The sequence below is a fragment of the Dipodomys spectabilis genome, unplaced genomic scaffold (assembly GCF_019054845.1).
Source record: "Dipodomys spectabilis isolate Male_0828 unplaced genomic scaffold, ASM1905484v1 ptg000069l, whole genome shotgun sequence".
In the NCBI taxonomy this organism is placed as follows: Eukaryota; Metazoa; Chordata; class Mammalia; order Rodentia; family Heteromyidae; genus Dipodomys; species Dipodomys spectabilis.
The window spans coordinates 19,801,248-19,821,616 of record NW_024870746.1 but is presented as its reverse complement, the minus strand read 5'-3'; positions in this window follow the sequence as shown (position 1 = coordinate 19,821,616).

Below are 20,369 nucleotides of genomic sequence, written 5' to 3'. Positions count from 1 at the left end.
CCCCCATTTCTTTCTTCTATGACTACTTACGTAGCTGTATCTTGACTGTCCCTCAAAGGCTTGTGTGCTAAAGTGTTTGTCCCCAGCTTGTGATTGAGCTTTTAACAGGTAGGCAATGACAGTTCGTGTCTGTAATCCTAGCTACTCGGGAGGCTGACATCTGAGGATTGCAGTTGAAGTTAAATTCAACTTTAAATGTAAATTCTTCTTAAGACAACTTACAGAAAGCTGACTAATGCAACTGCTTTCCCTGTACAATGACTGTGTCTAACAGCTGCAACAGAGGTCATCAGACCTACAAAATTCTTGTCTCTTTATGTAAAGACTTTTCTGATTCCTTTATCATTCTATAAAGATCATTTCGTTACAACACCCCAAACTTCCTTCACTGGAGCGGTACACAACCATCCCTGCGCACAATCACATTGCTGTGTTTTAAATGTGAATGATAGACACTTGGTTCCCAGGAAAGTCATATGGTGTGGCTTATTTCAGGTGACTACCACCCTCTAGGTTGGTGATTCAGACTGGTTATAGGAGCCTGTGGAATAATCTTCAGTAGAAATAAATAAACCAGGCCAGGTCTGGTGGTACACACCTGTAATCCTAGCTACTCAAGAGGCTGAGATCTGAACATCAAAGTTCAATGCTAGCCTAGGCAGGAAAGTCCGTGAGACTCTTATCTTCAATTAACCACCAGAAAACCAGAAGTGATGCTATGGCTCAAAGTGGTAGAGTACTAGCTTTGAGCAAAAGAGCTCAGGGACAGTACCCAGGCCCTGAGGTCAAGCCCCATGACCAAAAACAGAAACAGAAAGAAGCCAGAGACAAATATTTATTGCTCATCAACGGCTTGGTTTTCTGTGACGAAGGACCAACATTCCAATCAGTTTCAAGGATGTGTGTGGAACCGAGTTAGCTGTGTCCATGCTCACTATACCCATGTTTTAATCCCTTCCAGCCTAATCCACTACTCACCTTGGGCATTGCTTATTGTGGGGTCTTTATCTCATCTAATGCTGGGGATAGAACTCGGGAGCTTATGCATACTCAGAAGCCTATCACTACTAAGCTAGAGTTCAGCCCTAGACATTTATTTTTTGGCGTTACCCTGACTTTTGAACTGAAAGCCTTATACTCACTAGGCAATTGTTCTACCACTTGAGACATAACCCCAATCCTTTTGCTTTTAGGGTGTTTTTGAAATAGAATTTTTAGATAATTTTGTTCAGGCTGGGTTGGAACCATGATCTTCTTACCTCAGTCTCCAGAGTTGCTGAGATTGAGAGGCATACATGACCATTACTGGCCTTTGAACACTGTTTTTAATGCTTCTTTCAGAGCAATTTCTGCCTACCCCTACCCTGGCTATGGATAACAATGGACCCCAGAGCACTGGAGCTGAGAGATGATGATCCTTGGGTTTTCTTGCAAGACAAGACAGTTTACAATATATGTAGAGGACAATTCTGACAGGTCAACTACCAGAAATGAGTTTTTCACCCTATGGATCTGTGAGGCTCTGACAGGGAATGATTAAAAAAAAAAAAAAAAAAACTTGAAGGGCTGGAATTGGATAGAGGCTTGGAGGTAAAGGAAGAAAATTCCTCAAGCCAACTTTAGTCAACTGATTCACCAGATGTGTTGAAAGTCAGGTCAGAGGTTAAACCCAAGCACTCTGAATTTAGATACATGGATCTGAATCTGGACCTCACCACTTGCTAACTGGAATATTAGGAAAGTCTGTGCTTCAAATTGAGATACCTCTCCCATAGAGCTGAGTCTTGCAGGAGTTCTTGCTCAACAAATACTAACCCTTTACAACAAAGTTTTGTATATCTGATCACTACTAGCTTGTATGTGTGTGTGCGTGCGTGCATGTGTGTGCGCGCGTGCTCGCGCATATACATGCCAGTACTGGAGTTTTTTGTTTTTGTTTTTTTGTTTGTTTTGTTTTTGTCGGTCATGGGGCTTGAACTCTGGGCTGGGGTGCTGTTCCTGTGCTCTTCAGCTCAAGGCGAGTGCTCTACCACCTGAGCCACAGTGCCACTTCCGGTTTTCTAGTGGTTTATTGGAGATGAGTCTCATGCACTTTCCTGCCTAGGCTAGCTTTGAACCGTGATCCTCAGATCTCAGCCTCCTGAGTAGCTAGGATTACAGGCGTGAGCCAACGGCACCTGGCCAGTACTGGAGTTTAAACTCAGCAGGACCAGGGCACAATCCCTTAACTTTTTTGCTCAAGGTTAGCCCTCTACCAATGCTTCTTGTTTTGTGCTGGCTAATTTGAGATCAGAGTTTCATGGACTTTCCTGCTCTGTCTGTCTTAGAACTGTGATCCTCAGATTTCATCTTCCTGAGTAGCTAGGATTACAAACATGAGCTATCAGTGCCCAATATACTATGTGCATTGGAGATCAGATAGAAAGACATGATCAGTATAGGTGCCAGGAGACCTTCTGAAGATGAGCCTGCCAAATAACAACTCCATCAGGATTAGAGGTTCACAACCTGGACCCCTCTATTGAAGAGAAGGAAAGGGTAGAAGGGAGCTAAACTTGGGGGAGAGAGAGAACTTCCTCGAGGCTCTTTTGGGAGAAAATTTTCTAGCAATACACACAGGAGTCAATCAGTCCTGAGAAGTAATTTCTGGGCCTCAGCTGAGTTTGAACCTTGAATTTTCTATTTTTTTTTTGAGTCCGGTCATGGGGCCTGAACTCTGGGCCTGGGCGTGTCCCTCAGCTCTTCAGCTCAAGGCTAGCGCTCTACCACTTGAGCCACAGCGCCACTGCCGGCTTTTTTCTTTTTTCTGCTTATGTGGTGCTGAGGAATCGAACCCAGGGTCTCATGCATGCAAGGCAAGAGCTCTACCACTGAGCCACCTTCCCAGCCCCTTCTATTTTTTTATTTTTAAATACAAACAATCAAGGGAAAGCAATTTTGCTAAGGTTTGACTGACAAATAAAAATAGTAGTCTTTTAGTTGTAGACCTTCCATTCTGATATATAGATAGATTATGAAATACTACAGTGACATGCTAATCAATACATTCTTTACATTGTTACTGTTTTCTTCTGCATGTGTTTGTGTGTTGTGCATATTGGATACACATGTTAGGGAGTTCTTGCGGTGTTTGTCTTTCTGAGTCTGGCTTAGGTCTAACTAGCATAATGTCCTCCGGGTCCCTCCGTGGTGTTATAATGACAGGCTCATTCTTTTTCAAGGATGAATAATATTTCATTATATGCATATAGCACTTTTTTTTGTGTGTGCTGGTCCTGGGGCTTGATCTCAGAGCCTGGGAACTATCCTTGACCTTCTTTTGTTCAAAGCTAGTGCTTATCACTTGAACCACGGTGCTACTTCCCACTTTTTCTCAACAGTTTATTAGAGGTAAGAGTCTCATGGATTTTCCTGCCTGAGCTGGCTTTGAACCATGCTCCTCAGATCTCAGCTTTCTGCGTAGCTAGGATTACAGGCGTGAGCTACTGGTACCCCCGCTACAACCACATATTTAAAATCCATTCATTTGGCCAGGATGTTTGAATGATTTACCCTCCTAGCCAAAGTAAGACTCTAAACTGACTAAGCCCTGGGAAAATGACCATTCAAAGGAACTAAAACGGGCTAGGAATGTGGCTTAGTGGTAGAGAACTTGCCTAGCATGCATGAAGCCCTAGGCTCAATTCCTCAATACCATATAAACAGGAAAAGCCAGAAGTGGCACTGTGGCTCAAGTGACAGAGTGTGAGCCTTGAGCAAAAGAAGCTCAGGAACAAGCCCTAAGTTCAAGCCCCAGGACTGGCAAAAACAAAACAAAACAAAACAAAACAAAACTACAATGGATCTGACTAAATGAACCTGAGCCTTTGCTCAGCTTTGTCTCCCCATCGAGGCCTGGATTAGATCCCTGAGTTCACTTCTACAACGCCTTGTATGTTTATGAATCATAAACTCATTGCATAGCTATTTTTGTTATCTCTTCCATAAATATAGATCAAGCAGCAGCCACATGTAGTTCCTTGTTTGTTGTCTGTCTGTCCATTGGGCTAAGTCAGGCTCTCTGGTGCCCTGTACCATGCCTGCTCTATGGAGCTTCCCACCCAGTGGATATGGTACTATTGTCCAGAGAATGACAAGGCTGCAAAAGTTCATGATTCTAAAGTCCAGTCCTACTCACATTCCTGCTTTCGATGTTTCATGTTGTCTATTTCCCTTCTCTAAGCAGTCCATCGGAGGGAGACTGCCATCAGCTCCATAGCTCCAGCAGCCACCTTGCCAGATGCCATGCTGCTGTGGATGGGACCCATGTGGCTAACATCCGTGTGTTATCTGCCACACATAATGCTTTTGCTGGGCTGAAAAAAACTCTATTGTTCTGAATGTTTGATTTCAGTTAGAAAAAGAAAATAACAAACTTGGTCTCCTGTATCTCCAAGGTCTTCCAGGCAGGTAGACTAAGAAACAGCTTCCAACCCTAGGATCTAAGAGGGTCAGGCATTGTTCCTACTAAGATAAGAGACTGCTGGGGAGCTGAGGGCTCACGCCTGTCATCCTAGCTACTCAGGAGGCTGAGATCTGAGGACTGAGGTTCAAAGCCAATTGGACAGTCTATGAGACTCATTACCAATTAACAACTAAAAGCAAATAGACAAACCAGAAGTGGAGCTGTGGCTCAAATGAGCACTAACCTTGAGTAAAAGAGCTCAAAGACAGTGCACAGCCCTTGAGTTCAAATACTAGTATTGGCACAATTGTGTGCATACACACGTGGGTGCACACGCACGCACACACACACACACACACACACACACACACACATACACACACACACACAGATGAGATGAGGACACAGAGTAAGTCAAGGGAAGACCTGACATATAGAAGGGACAATGTGTCCTTGGGGATCCCTCCTCCTTCAACCAACAGCTCCTCACCTTTGTGGCCCGATAAGTTGAACCTGTGGGGCCTTGCTCTCTCTTCTGCTGAGACAGAGGTGAGCTTAGCCCCTCCCTGAAGCCTAGGAACTATGACCAAAGCCCTAGGAAGACATTTGTCTATGGGAAGGAATGTTGACACTGAGCTCCAGTTTCCACAAGTCAGAGTGAGCCGCAAATGAAAATGGCCCTGTTTTTTACCTTCTTGGTGGGGGTAGCCTGGCCAGAAAAGCACAGAGAAGCAAACATTCCACCCAAGAAAGGGCAGGGCCCTCTGACTTCTCCACATCTGACCACAGCGGAAACCAGGAAAACAAACTGGGGAATGGACAGGATTGGGGGCAAGGGACTCTTCATAAACTTCATTCCAAAAGCAGGATTCAGAAGCTACCTGAATTTTCTTTTTCTTTCTTTCTTTCTTTCTTTCTTTCTTTCTTTCTTTCTTTCTTTCTTTCTTTCTTTCTTTCTTTCTTTCTTTCTTTCTTTCTTTCTTTCTTTCTTTCTTTCTTTCTTTCTGTCTGTCTGTCTTTCTTTTGTTCTTTTTCTTTTTGGTCGGTCGTAGGACTTGAACTCTGGACCTGGGCACTGTCCCTGAGCTCTTCAGCTCAAGGCTAGCGCTCTACCACTTGAGCCACAGCACCACTTCCAGCTTTTTCTGTTTATGTGGTGCTGAAGAATCAAACCCAGGACCTCATGCATGTGAGACAAGCCCTCTACCACTGAGCCACCTTCCCAGCCTGCTACCTGAACTTTCTATGTACCTACTCAGAAAGAATCAGAGCCACTAGCAAGGAAGCCAGGATAAGAGTCGTTTGATTCCAGAACCTTCATAGCCTCATACTTGCTTCTTGATGATTGCTCTCACCCCATTTCCCAGCCCAAGGAAGGCGAGAAGAGGGGATCCAGGGGCTGTGTTGGAGGCAGAAAGAGAGGAAGTTAGCACTCCAGCCCCAGCCATGTTTCCAGCTGGAGAGCAAGAATGACAGTTTTCCCACAGAAGACACGGCAAAGACTTGAACTTGAACTTGCTCTGGGGTGGGGGGGGGCGGGGAGGGGGGAGGGGGGGAGGGACGGGGGAGGCCATGGGGCCTGAGGTGCTGTGATAGGTCCATGGCAAGGGCCAGGCCTTTGGGGTGTGCTCCACTACACAAGCTGGATACAGTGAAGACACCCCGGATCCCTAGTTTGGTGGAGTGAATTCCAGCTTGAATTCACTCTCCCTGTGATCTTCCTCTCTCATGACTAGGGGCTGGGAAGGTAGCTTAGGGGTAGAGCGCTTGCCTTGCATGCATGAAGTCCTAGGTTCGATTCCTCAGTATCACATAAACAGAAAAAGCCAGAAGTGACGCTGTGGCTCAAGTGGTAGAGCGCTAGCCTTGAGCAAAAGAGGCTCGGGGACAGTGCCCGGGCCCTGAGTTCAAGCCCCAGGACTGGCAAAAAAAAAAGAAATTCTCTCACCACTGATGGGCTCTGAGCAGCAACTTCCTCACCAACAAAATGGAGCTCATCTGGCAAGTGTGATGGGAGCAGTGAGGAGCTAGAACTCTGCTGCTAGAGCCAAAGCTCACTGCACTCTGGCTGTCCCGGGAGCCTGTTTCATATCTTTTCCCCAACTAGGAGCCGGTCCTTGTGCTCTGCCCGCCCTTGCACACCAAGGTCAAGATGGCAGCTCTTGGGGAGTACAGGGCCATGCCCTGCCTGTGGGAAGTTCACTGCTCCCCCTGTCCCCTACCTGGTAACCTGTTCCTTTGGTGTGGACTCAGCCTGGGCTAGGCCACAGCTTGGCACATGGGTGTCCCCTCCTTGGTCCCCTTAGCAGCCTGGTGGGGCTGAGGGGGGAGGGGAGGGGCAACGGTTGCCCTGGTAACTCATGTCTTGGTATTGTGCAGCCCAGCCTTATGGCATCCTTGCTAGTCCAGCCTGCCTGGTCCTAGCCAATTTTACCTGGGCAGAATGTGTTCCCACCTTCCACCGTTCCAGCCCGGAGGGGATGGTCACCAGGGAGCATGCAGTGCATGAGAAGGAGCTGCTCCAACAGGCATGTATGTTGGGGCAGGGTGGGGAGCAGTCTCTTCTGGACTCATGCCACCGAAGCCTGGCATCCAGCCCCACGCTGGCTGCCTGCCAGCTTCTTGAGGCTCATTTGCTTATCGCTGTGTGTTTGGAAGGTTTCTGAGAGGCCAAGGCTCCACCTGAGGGAAATCTCTGGCTCTGGGGACTTAATGATACCTGAGACTTTGAACTCTCAATAAAGCCCAAGACACAGCTCAAGACACTGCTTCAGGTGTGGGACAAATGTCACCCTAGTGTCACAGCTTGCTTACCGCAGCCCTCCTTTCCCCATTCCTTTCCAGTGAAAACCCAAAGCAAAGTCTGTGGAAGGGAACTGCCAGAAGCACTTCTGGGAAGTCAATGGCTGCCCAGATCCCCTGCTCTAAACCTGCAAAAAGAAATAACAGAAGCAATTTGTATGTGGCAACTAAGGCAAGATTGTTCTAGTAAGTTGAGGACATATTCTTAGGATAACCCACTGGCAAAAACCCCAGACTTAATCCCAGCTGAGAAGGAAAGAGGGAGAAGTCATCTTCACAAAGTCTTTTCTCAGTAAAGAATAATTTTTCAAAGCACAAGTTTATCTGGAGAGGCTCCAGTTCTTTCAAATTGTAGAACCCTTTAAAAATAAAAACTCCAGGGCCGGAAAGGTGGCTCAGTGGTAGAGTGCTTGCCTCGAATATATGAGGCCCTGGGTTCGATTCCTCAGCACCACATAAGCAGAAAAAAGCCAGAAGTGGCGCTATGGCTCAAGTGGTAGAGCGCTAGCCTTGAGCTGAAGAGCTGAGGGACAGTGCCCAGGCCTAGAGTTCAGGCCCCATGACCAACAAAAACAAAACAAAACAAAAACAAGTCCTCTATTGAATCCAATGGAATTATATACACAGATTTGTTGTAATGTGTTTGAAAAGAATAAAGAAAAAAAGCCCTCAAATTCTTACCACATGTTGACAAACACTTGGTGTGCGTGTGGCACATTCAGATACACCACGTCTACTCATTGCACCCTGGGAGCGTTCCAACCCCAGCAGTGCCCCAGGCAATTTCAATGGGATGATTTTTAATTTTTAATGGCTATATAACAATCATGTTTTGGTTGAATAAAGGATATTTTTGGTAGCCATTCCTTTTTGGAAATCTAAGTCATTCCCATTTCTGCTCTTGTACAAAATTTGTAATAACCATGCATACCCAAACACTTTTTTTTTCACTTTTGCACATTTACTTGAGCACTTAAAAGGAACTTTCTGGGTTGAAAGATAGGAACTTTTCTTTCCTTTTTTCCCCCATTTTCCTTTCTTTCTCTTTCTCTCTTTTTCTCTCTCTCTCCCTTTTTTGTATGCAAGTACTGGGGTTTGAACTCGGAACCTGGGTGCTGTCCTTTAGCTTTTTCACTCAAGGTTGAGGCTCTGCCACTTGACCCACAGCTTACTGCTGACATTTTTGGAGTCTCACAGGCTTTTTCTGCCCGGGTTGGCTTTGAACTAAAATCCTCAGATCTCAACCATCCTGAGTAGCTAGAATTACAGTGTGAGTCATAGGCACCCAGCTTTCTTTCTTTCTTTTTTTATAGTTGGAGAAATAGAAATTAGAGGTTCCATATATTTGAGCTTGGAGATACGCAGAGCTATTGCTGTGTCAGAACCCGCTTGATGGCACATTTGTCGCCCATGCTCCCTATGGCAATATCTAGTCAGCTGGAGATCTCCTGGACACTTGCAGGTTCAAGGGCAACCAAACATGAAAGCAAGTTCCCTTGGCCTGGTGAAGCTCCTGAAGATTGCCCAGCCAATCTCAGACCCTCACCAAAGGGTAGTGCCATTCGATGGGCACAGAAATACTTCAGTCATCCATTGAAAAACCTTTTTTTCCCCCTATGTGTGGCCAGAGAGAGTCTGATAAACTCGACAGCCACTCAGAAAAATTCCACATATGCTGCTGAGACTTTCGGAGGAGTTACAGAAAGCCAGCCACTCACCAAGATCTGCATGTGAACAGCCATGATAAAATGGTGGTCCAACCAGAAGCCCTCTAGGTGGGCAGTGCCCACCTGGGGGACAGGTGCAGGGAACAGAAGTCCTTGGGTATGTGTGATGTTGGGTCAGTCCCTTCCCTCCCTTGAATCATTTCCTCTGTGAGAACAATATCTACCTAGGCCAGGTATAGCACTGTTGGGAGCTTCTGAGCTCACATCCGTAAAAGTGTTCTGCAAAATGCAGCTCAGTCACACAAAGGAAAGAGATGATTCATTCCAGGACAAGGACATAATGAGACCCAGCTCTGACATAAAGAGGTTTGCATTTCTTAGAGAGCATTATCAGTTCCTGAGCTGCCAGCTGCACCCAGTGAACTTGGCCTTCGCTCCCAAGCATGGCTGATAAAGCCCTTGATGCTGCTCTGCTTCTCAGGTTATAGGACTGTGAATGCTGACCCAGCAAAACCACCATTAAGTGGCTGGATATTGGAAAAGATGTGTAGGGCCTTGTGGTTCATAGACACCAGCCCCTGGGGAGTTGTAAAAATTAATAATTAATCCTGTCTTATAGGCCAGAGGAGAACAGCCAGGAGGCTCAACTTGACTGCAGGCAGAGACTGGCTGTCAGGTACCCAGGGAGACCTGGCTCTCTCTATGTGACCACATGGCGCCCTTCCTCTGTCCCCTGGGCCCCACTGGAAAATGAGGGCTATATTTCATGAAAGTGAACTTGTAACCGAGAATTTCCCCAAGTTGTAATCATAAAGGCGGATCCTTTACAAGAGACGTTGTTTTTTACGTATTTATTTTCTTTACTTTCTGCTGGTGCTGGGGTTTGAATTCAGAGCCTCAAGTTCCCATTTGGCTTTTTTTACTCAAGGCTAGAATTCTAGCTCTTGAGCCATACCTCTACGTCTGGCTTTTAGCTAGTTCATGTGGAGATAAGAATCTTATGGATTTGTCTTTCATGGCTGGCTTTGAACTGGGATCCTCAGCTCTCAGCCTCCTGAGTAGTTGGGATTTATAGGCCTGAGCCACTGGTGCCCAGTTCCTACTGGAGATATAAAGGCCTTCCAAGTGCTCCTCCTCCTGCTCCCAACATTACATACCAAGTCAAGCCCTAGCATGACTCAAGGGCTCTAGACAAGTCAGCCTGCATGTGTGAATGTGCATGTGTACATGTATGCATGTGTGTAGAGTTGGGACTAGGGGAGAGGGCAAAAGGATCCATCCTTAGGAACCTCTTTCCAGATACAAGGGGTGGCTCCCATCCCCTGGGAAATAGCTGATGGGGTCAGAGCTGCGCTGGGTTCATCTTCCATCCTTACAAACCTGCAACTGCAGATTCTTCACAACAAAGAGCAAGGCAGGGCCCCAGGGCGATGAGCAGGAATGTTTTGAACACCCACTCTCAGAACCACTGCCCTACTTTGGATCTGAAATATTCCCCCAAAGGACCTCAGCTAGTGACGTTATTTGAAAGAAACTTGAAGAAGTGGAAGCTCACTGGGCACTGGTGGCTCATGCCTGTAATCCTAGCTACTCAGCATGATTCAAAATCTACCTGTGTGTGAATGAGTCTTGGCAAGTATTTGAACTGTAGGAATCCAGTACCTCAGGACTCAGAGATACTTTAGAGCACTGGGCACTACAAATACTAGGCCTGTCAGAGCCCCAAGAGTAGTGGGGAGTGAGCCCGTGTGAAGTCAGGAAGTTGGAAACAGCCTCCTCCGTTTCATGGCTCAGGTGGGCTCTAACTTCAGCCACATCTTTTCTAAAGCTGGCTTTTATTTAGCCAACACTCATTTTCTTCTATTGATGAATGACCATTCTTTTTTGAAACCGTTTTCTTTCTTGTACAACATCCCATTAGTAAGATAAAGTTGGTTTAAAGCCAGGCACTGGTGGCTCACACCTGTAATCCTAGCTTCTCAACAGGCTGAGCTCTGAGGATTACAATTCAAAGCTAGTCCTGACTGGAAAGTTCATGACACTCCTATCTACAATGAACCAGCAAAGAAGCCAGAAGTGGAGCTGTGGCTCCAGTAGTAGAGCACTAGCCCTGAGCAAAAGAGCTCACACAAGATGTTAGTTTAACCATGTAAACGTATTTGTAAGCAGTGAAAGGCAGGAATCTCTGAGACAGTGGAGTTAAGGTCCAACAGCAGTCTGTTTGCTTTGGAGTAGTCTCAGTGTTGGAAGGAGGAGTGGGGAGTGCTGGCCAGCAGGGGTCAGTGTGGTGCCCCCCTTTCCCTCCCCCCTCCCCCCTCCATCCATCCACACAGCCCCCTGGCTCCTCCTCCTTCCTCCTGTTCATTGGCTCTTTGCTCAGGATCCACCTATGAGGCTCTCTCACAGGAAGTCTATGAGACTCTCATCTTCACTAAACTACAAAAAAGAAAAAAAAAATAAGTGCTCGTATTGAAGGGGTAGAGTGCTAGCCTTGAGCACAAAAGTTCAGGGACAGTGCCCAGGCCCAGAGTTCAAGCCCTAGGACTGGTTAAAAAGAAAAAAAGTTGAAGCTAATGGAAGGAAGTTAGGTCACTGAGGGAATTGCTTGAAGGGATATTGGGACCTTGGCCTCTTCTATGCTCTCTGTCTCCATCTCTCTCTGTGTCTCTCTGTGTCTCCCTGTGTCTGTCTCTGTTTCTCTTGCTCTTTTTTTCACTGTCTCTCTGTGTCTCTGTGTCTCTCTCTGACTCTCTCTCTGTTTTCAAGCTACTTTGAAGTGAACAAGTCTCCTCCTCTGTTCCCATCCTGATGGCACCATAGACACAAACCAATGGGTCCAATTAGCCACTGGCGGAAACCTCTGAAAGTGTCAAAATACTCCTTTCCTCCTCTTAAGTTGTTGGTGCAGAGTATTTGCTGTAGCAGGGCAAAGTCAACCAACAAGCGCTTCTCCTGAGATGGAGAGCAGGCAGGATCTGCTGCTCTGCCAGGCTTTGCTTGGAAAGGGGCCCCTGTGGTACAGGGAGAGTCTTTCTAACTTGCCAGCAGCTAGCTTAGTGGCTGGCCAACAATAGGAGCCTAATAAAAGACTACTGAACATAGTAAATGAGACTTCTCATACTTTAAAGTTGTCATTTTGTTTTCTGTTTGGGCTTTGGCTTTCCAGTGCTGTGGATGAGACCCAGGTTCTAAGCAATGCCTAAATCGTCTCAGATCTACCCTTTGTTCCCTCTCTGCCAATCTAGTGTCTCCTCTCATCCGAATACTGCTTAGAGTGTTTGCCCCAGGATGGCGCTCCAACCAAACCTCCAGCCAGCCCAGGTTGGAAGTTCTAGACCCCTGTCCTCATGTCTGCTGATCCCAGACACACATGAATGTCCACAAGGACTGTTTGCTCAGCAGCATGACAGATTTGTGTTGCTCTACCTGTTAAATGCACACAGTGCTCAGGTGTGCAAAGATATGTCTTCTCGGTAGAGGTATGGCACAAGTGGTAGAGTGCCTGACTTGCAAGCATGAGGCCCTGGCCTCAATCCCCAGTACTGAATAGGGGGGAAAATGTGGCTTCTTCTTTCTGTAATGAATCTCCACCAGGTTAGTAAGAAAAGCATTTAACAGGCTATTTCATTGACTGCTCTGGGGCAAATGTTAAGTGAACTCCAAAGTTCAACAATAATAAACTTCACCTCTCCCTGGCTTCGAGGGCCAAGTCATTGCTGGGAAGTGGTATAAACCATGTTCTAGCCAGTTTTTGCCCCGTTCTGTCTTGTTTATGAGCTGGGCTGGCCATCCTGGAGATCTGTGCTGCTGGCACCCAAGGCAAATGTAACTTCTGGCTCAGTGTCTTAACTCAGACAGTCAGGTGGCCACCTCCTAGTGTCCCAGCCAGATTTTTATTGGAACTCCCCCGCCCCAGGGGACAAGCAGGAAACTAGACTTCTTCCCATCCCTTCTGCCCCACAGCCAGCTCCCAGGGTTTAGGGAATGTCAAACCAAGTACTCTCTCCTGCCTCGACCACAGAACCCCTTCTTGTTACTAGAGTTTCTTAGTGAGGGTCAAGGCATAAAAAGATCTTCTGCAGCCAGGAACTGGTGGCTCACACCTGTAATCCAGGAGGGTGAGATCTGAGGATCACGGTTCAAAGCCAGCTGGGGTAGGAAAAAATCCGAGAGACTCATCTCCAAATAATCACTAAAAATCACTGGAAATGGAGCTGTGATTCAGAGTGATAGAGCACTACTAGCCCTAAGTGAAAGAGCTCAGGGACAGCACCCAGACCCTGAACTCAAGCCCTACCATTGACTCAAAAAGATCTTCTTTTGCATGTCTCTCAATTTATTTAACTTGCCCCTTCCCCAGCCCTAGCTCTAGGACTTCAGCCTAGAGCAGATGGATAGCATAAAAGTTTAACTATGGAGTCCCCAACCTCAACCCATCTTCTTGCCACAATTCATTGGGATTAGAGCCATGGGCTCTTACACTCTTAACCTGTTACCCTGTACCAGGAGTCCACCCACCAGTAGCAGCCATACCACCCAGATGTAAAACACGTCAATTTTCAGACCCCACTCTGGACCTGCTGAATTGACTTTGAAATTTATTTTATTTTTTTGTCAGTCATGGGATTTGAACTCGGGCCCTTGGCGCAGTCCCTGAGCTCTTCAGCTCAAGGCTAGCTCTCTACCACTTGAGCCACAGCACTACTTCCAGTTTTTTTTGGTGGTTCATTGGAGATAAAAGTCTCTCAGGCTTTCCTGCCTGGGCTGGCTTTGAACTGTGATGCTCAGATCTCAGCCTCACTAAGTAGCTAGGATGGCAGGTGTGAGCCACCAGTGCCCAGCGATTTTGAATTTTTTGTTGTTGTTGGTCATGGGACTTGACTCATGGCCTGAGAGCTGTCCCTGAGCTTTTTCTCTCAAGGCTAGTCCTTTACCGCTTTGAGCCACAGTGCCACTTCCAGTTTTCTAATGGTTAATTGGAGGTAAGAGTCTCACAGACTTTCCTGCCCAGGCTGACTTCAAACCATGATCCTCAGATCTCAGCCTCCTAAGTAGCTAGGATTATAGGTGTGAGCCACCAGCATCAGGCTTGATTTTGAGTTTTAACAAGATGCCAGTCTGACTCTTGTACACGGCAAAATGAAAGAAGCTGTACTGGTTTTTGTCACATCTGGGCGTTTTCTCTCCTTGTCTTACCTCAAACACGACCATCTGTTCTTTGAGGCTGGCTCTTAATGCAGTTATGTGCAATCCTTGTGGTGAACTCATTATTTGTTTCCTCTTGGGCTGTTGTCTTCCTTTTTTTTGGGGGGGGGGGTCCAGTCTTGGGGCCTGAACTCTGGGCCTGGGCCCTGTCCCTTAGCTCTTCAGCTCAAGGCTAGTGCTCTACCACTTGAGCCACAGCGCCACTTCCGGCTTTTTTCTTTTTGCTTATGTGGTGCTGAGGAATCGAACCCAGGGCTTCACGCATGCAAGGCAAGCGCTCTACCACTGAGCCACCTTTCCAGCCCCCCCCTTTTTTTTTTAAAAGAGGATAGTACCAAGATTTGAACCCAGGCCCTGGCACTTGCTCAATATGATAGCTCAACTGGCATTCTACCACTATAACCATGCTTCCAGCCTGGTTATTTTGGAAATGAACTCTTACAGACTTTTCTGCCTGGGGCTTACTTTGAACCAGGATCCTCCAGATCTCAGCCTCCAGCGTAGTTAGTTAGGTTTCAAGTATGATCCACTGTCACTCCTCCTTACTTTTAATATTTACATTTTATTATAATCATATGTTATTTCAAAAAAATTCAAGTTCTTCCTGGGCCAGGTATGGTGGTGCATGCCTGCAATTCCAGCTGCTCCAGAAGGAAAGGTAGGGTGACCAAGGCCCAAAGTTAGCTCAAGATCATCTCTGAAATGACTAAAAGCAAAAGGACTTGCTCACGGCTCAAGTAATATTGTACTTGGCACACGGCTCTGAGTTCAACTTTATGTGGAGATACCGTTCTAGGTCTTTGAGTTAAGTTCATCCCATTTAATCCTTTGCAATATTACTGTACCTGTTTCACAGACGAGGAAACAAAAGCTCAGAGATGTCCAACAAATGAGCCACACACAGGACAGCTGCTGAGTGTCTGAGTCAGGGAGTCACTGTGCTCCACGCTCAGAGCCACGTGCGTTCTGTCCCAAGGCCAGTGCCAACCCTGCTGTGAGAAAGCAGGAGCACTAAATTGGATGTGTAACAGCCCTGCAACTCTACTGGACGCCATGAGGGCTTACCCAGCATGCTCTGCGAGGGCACTCAACCCAGGCCAGGAATCTTTATGTAATGTCTACTTTCTCCAGCTAACTGGCCCCAAGGTTCACCAGGGTAGAGCAGGCATCAGGGCAATGAAGGTAGGTGAACTGCTCTGGGCTGGGTTGCGGAGGCGCATGCTTAGTCGGCCACTGGGCCGCCTTCTTCTGACCGACAGAGGCTGTATCCACGCTCGCCACTACGCTAGGCAATCCTGTTCCTGCAGTAATTCGAGGGCAGGCTGTCTCCTGGAAGCAAGCTGAAAAAGAGGGGGCCAGAGCTGCTGCTGAAAGAATGGAGACAATAGATGTGTATCAAGAAGAGGGGATTATTTTTAACTGGAAGAAGTAAAAGTACTGCACGTGTGTGAAAGATCACACACACACACACACACACACACACACACACACACACACTTTTTCCCCCCTGGAACCTGAGGCTTTACACTCAGGATCTCAAGCTCACTTGGCTGGTATTTCAACCACTTCAGTCACACCTCCAATTCCCCTTTGTCTTGGTCATTTTGGAAATGGAGTCCCAAGGCCAGGTTGTCCAGATTGACTTCAAAATGAGATCCTCCAGATCTCCGCCAAGCATGAGCTGCTGATGCCCAGCTTGTGAGTATTTTAAATACTCAGGCACATCTACACATGCTCTTGCTCACATATGCACGTGTAGATGCACTTATGCACACACACACACACACACACACACACAGAGTCTACAAAGATGTTAAACACCAATTTGTTAGAAGCTACTTCTGGCCAGTACTCATGCCTGTAATCCTAGCCACTCAGGTGACTGAGAGCTGGAGATCATAGTTTGAAGTCAGTTGGGGCAGGAAATTCTGTGAGACTTTTATCTCCCATTAACCACCAAAAAGCTGGAAGCAGAGCTGTGCTTCAAGTGGCCGAGCTCCAGCCCAGACTGAAAAAGGTAAAGACAGCACCTAAGCCTTGAATTCAAGCCCTGGTATCAATAGACACACACACAAAACACGTCTGAAGGACAGATAGAAAGTAAAATTATGGGTATAGAATATTTGCTTTTCAATGTATACTGCCCTATTGCACGAATTTTTACAATGATATTGTCCCTTCATCATTTAAAGAAAGACTGATTTTTTTTTTTTCCAGAGCTGAGGACCAGGTAAATCCACTGAGCTAAATGCCCAATTCCTAATTTTTTTTCCTCCCACTGGTCATGGGGCTTGAACTCTGGGCCTGGGCGCTGTCTCTCAGCTCTTCAGCTCAAGGCTAGTGCTCTACCACTTAAGCCACAGTGCCACTTCCAGTTTTCAGGTAGTTTATTGGAGATGAGAGTCTCAGGGACTTTCCTGTGATCCTCAGATCCCAGCCTCCTGAGTAGCTAAGATTACCAATAGGAGCCACCAGAACCCAGCATCCCTGATTTTTTTTTATAAAGGTAGTAAGTAAATCAGCACCACGAAAATCTAATGTGAATGTGTGACTAGGATTCCCCAGTCCTAAGTACCTCAAGACAGCGCAGCATGTGTGTGTATCTTAGAGAACGTTGGGCTGGCTGGAGGAGGGGGGGTTTGTTTCTTGACTGGATAATCAGGAAGGGGTTAAGCAGGGGCCCAGCCCCGATTGTTAAGGAGTTCAGCCACCTGAGCAAAACTGTGGTATGGTGTCAAAAATTCAGGTCAGGTGTGGGTGGCTCACATCGAATCCTAGCTACTCAGGAGGCTGAGATCTGAGAGCTGTGGTTCAAAGCCAGCCCACACAAGAAAGTCTGTGAGACTCTTATCTCCAATTGACCACCAGAAAACGGGAAGTGGAGCTGTGGCTCAAAGTGTAGATCTCTGACCTTGAGAGAGAAAAAGCTCAGGGCAGCACTCAGGCCATGAGGTCAAGCCCCATGACCGCCACACACACAAATAAAATAAAATCAGGCAAGCACCCAAAAAAAAAAGAAGGAAAGAGAGAAAGAAAAAAAGGAAGAAGAAAGGGAGGGAAGGAAGGGAGAGACAGAGAAAGAGAGGGCAGGAAGGAAGGAAGAAAAGGAAGAGGGAAGGAGGGAAAGAGAAAAGGAGTGGAAGGAGAGATGAAAAAAAGGAAGGACAAGAGAATGAGGGAAGGAAAGAAGGAAGAAGGAAAGAATGGAAGAAGAAAGGGAAGGAGGGGAAAGTGGGAGGGAAGAAGAGAAGGAAGACAGGCTGGGAAGGACCCCAGCAGGGACCCCTTATAGGACCTACTGGCTAATCCTGCAGGAGGCTCCTAGGATGCTGACCTAGGCCCTCTAGGAGAGGAGGAGCAAGGCTCACACTTGGTGGTGGAGGATGAAGTAAGCCACACCTCCTATCAGCTGGCTGTGTACACACACACACACACACACACACACACACACACACACACACACACACACACACACTCTTGGCCCCTCTGGGAATGCTGATTTTCACCTCCCCCTGTCTAGGAACTCCATTCTCTGATATGGGGCCTTCCTTTCCCAGCCACCAAGTCGTGGTGGACCACTTGCTTGTTGGTAAATATTCTTCTTTAAACAGCTGTGCGTGTCATCTTTTGTATTTAGCTCATGGTCATTCTAGGAAAGAATCCTACCTCAAGTCTTTGAGGGAACTGAAAGGAAGTTTTGTCCCGCAAGGAGAAGGGTGGTCGGGAAATGCATCCCTTCCAGGGAGGGAGAACTGCGGGGGGGGGGGGGGGGGGGGGAGGGGAGGTTGGCAGCCTTGGAAGGGCTCAAGGCAGCCTGAGGGTATTGGGAGTCTGGTCTGAGCTTTTGAGGGAATAGGAAGCCATATGGTAGGCAATGCTGGGGGGAGGGGAGCATAAACCTTTCTAGAACCATCTGTCTTGAGTCCTAATGGATTCCCTGGAAAGCCACTCCTAGCTTCCCCCCTTAGCCCCCCCCCCATCCCTGCTGCACACACACACACACACACACAACACACACACACACACACACACACACACACACACACACACCCCACTGGTAGCTTTTAATACCAAGTCTGGAAGGCCACTGGGCCTTTCCATGTTGCTCTGCCTCAGCCCTCCTTCAGAGGTGTCATCCTTCAGATGTCCTGGGTGGAGAGGGGATGGACTATCATCTTATCATCATCATCATCATCACTATGGAAACCAGATGGTTTGGAAACACAGTTTACCCGCTGCTGGAGTTGGTCGCAGGCAGTGAAGGGTGACGGTGAAGAGCGTGACTTCGGAGCATTGGGTGTCAGTTCAGAAACTAGATGTGCCTCATCCCACGAGTGATCTCTGAGACCACTTATTGGTGCAAAATGCTGATCCTAGCCATACCTGCTCTCACAGAGGTATTGTGAGCTTGAAAGAAATCAGCCAAGTGCCGTGGCTCATGCCTGTAATCCTAGCTACTCAGGAGGCTGAGATCTGAGGATTGCAGTTTGAAGCCAGCCTGGGCAGGAAGCCCATGAGGCTCTTATCTCCAATTAATTACAGAAAAAGCCAAAAGTGGAGCTGTGATTCAAGTGGAAGAGTGCTAGCCTTGAGCAAAAGGAACTCAAGGATAATGTCCAGAGTTCAAGCCCCAGTACTGGCAAAGAAATAAAGGGAGAGGGGGGAGTGGGAAGGAAGGGAGAAAGGGAGAAAGGGAGGGAAGGAGGGAGGGAGGGAGGAAGGGCTGGGAATGTGGCTTAGTAATAGAGTGCTTGCCTGGGTTCGATTCTTTCAGTACTGCATAAACAGTAAAAGCCAAAATGAAGAAGCACTGTGGCTCAAGTGGTAGAGTGTTAGCCTTGAGCAAAAGAAGCTCAGGGACAGTGTCCAGACCCTGAGTTCAAGCCCCAGGACTGGCAAAAAAAAAAAAAAGGAAGGAAGGAGGAAAGTGAAGGGAAGGGGACGGGAAGAAGAGGGGATGGGAGGGAAGAAGGAAGGAAAGAGGGAAAAGAAGAGAAAAAGAAATAATAGTCAGAAGGCATTGAACTCATGTCTGGCATTAATCTTTCCCTAACTACCTACCAACTGCCCTGGAAAGTACAGTTTCTGTTCTCACAGAACTATGGTGCCCCCTTGTGGTGTACATTGGTAAGAACATTATGGTCAATCAATCTAATGACTTCTGTAACTTGTTTAAAAGCTCTGGCCAGGTGTTGGTGTCTTCTTATACCTGTAATCCTAGCTACTCCGGAGGCTGAGATCTGAGGGTCGTGGCTCAAGGCCAGGCCAGGCAGGAAAGTCCATGAGACTCTTATCTCCACCAAACTACTTAGAAAAGAAAGCCGTAAGTAGCACTGTGGCTCAAGTGATAGGATACTAGTCTTGAGCAAAAAGCAGCTCAGGGACAGTGCTCAACCCCTGGGTTAAAGCCCCAGGATGGGCACCAAAGAAAAAGAGGAGGAGGAAGAAGGGGAGGAGGAGGAGGAGAAGGAGGAGGAGGAGGATGAGGAAGAAGAGGAGGAGGAAGAGGAAGAGGAGGAGGAGGAAGAGGAAAGTTCTATAGTGTATGGCGGGGATGTAAATCTAATACAACATATTTGAAAAACATGTAGAAAAATATGTTCTGGAAATACCATTCGGGAGTAGCGGACTCCCATGGAAGAGATATCTTTCTAGTCCACCATTGTTGCCCAAATACTTGGAGACCTTCCCAGCCTCGCAGGTGGGTGGGCAGGAGGCTAGGTCTTGCTGGCTTTTGAGTGGGAAGAGAGGGCACATAAGGATTGAAAATGTCTCTCCTCTATTTCCGACTGTCTACCCACTCTCAGGTCCTGCTCTATTACTTCTGCCAGAGACCCCCCTCCCCCCTCCCCCCTCCCCCTCCCCCCTCCCCCTCCCCCCACTGTGCTGTTCTTACTTCCCCTTCTGGCTTCCGCACAGCGCTCTCACCCCACTCAACACCCCGTTTTCTCTTCCCCTCTATGCTAGCCTCCCCCTCTGCCTGCTGCTCCCTAATGACCACCGCGTCTAACACTGCAAATCCTGTCACATAGTGCCTGTTGCTGTTTCTTTCTGCTCCACAGCACTTAGCTAATGCACTCCATCTGTTGCTTAGCTGAGTATTGTCCTGCCCCCTTTGAATGGCATGCTTAGGACCCGGATGTTGGTCTTTCTTCACTGTTACATAGTCAGCACTCTGAACAGCTCATCCTAGGTGCTCCTAGTTGGTTCACTGAATGAAAGGGTGAATGGAAGGAAGGAGGAATGTGAGC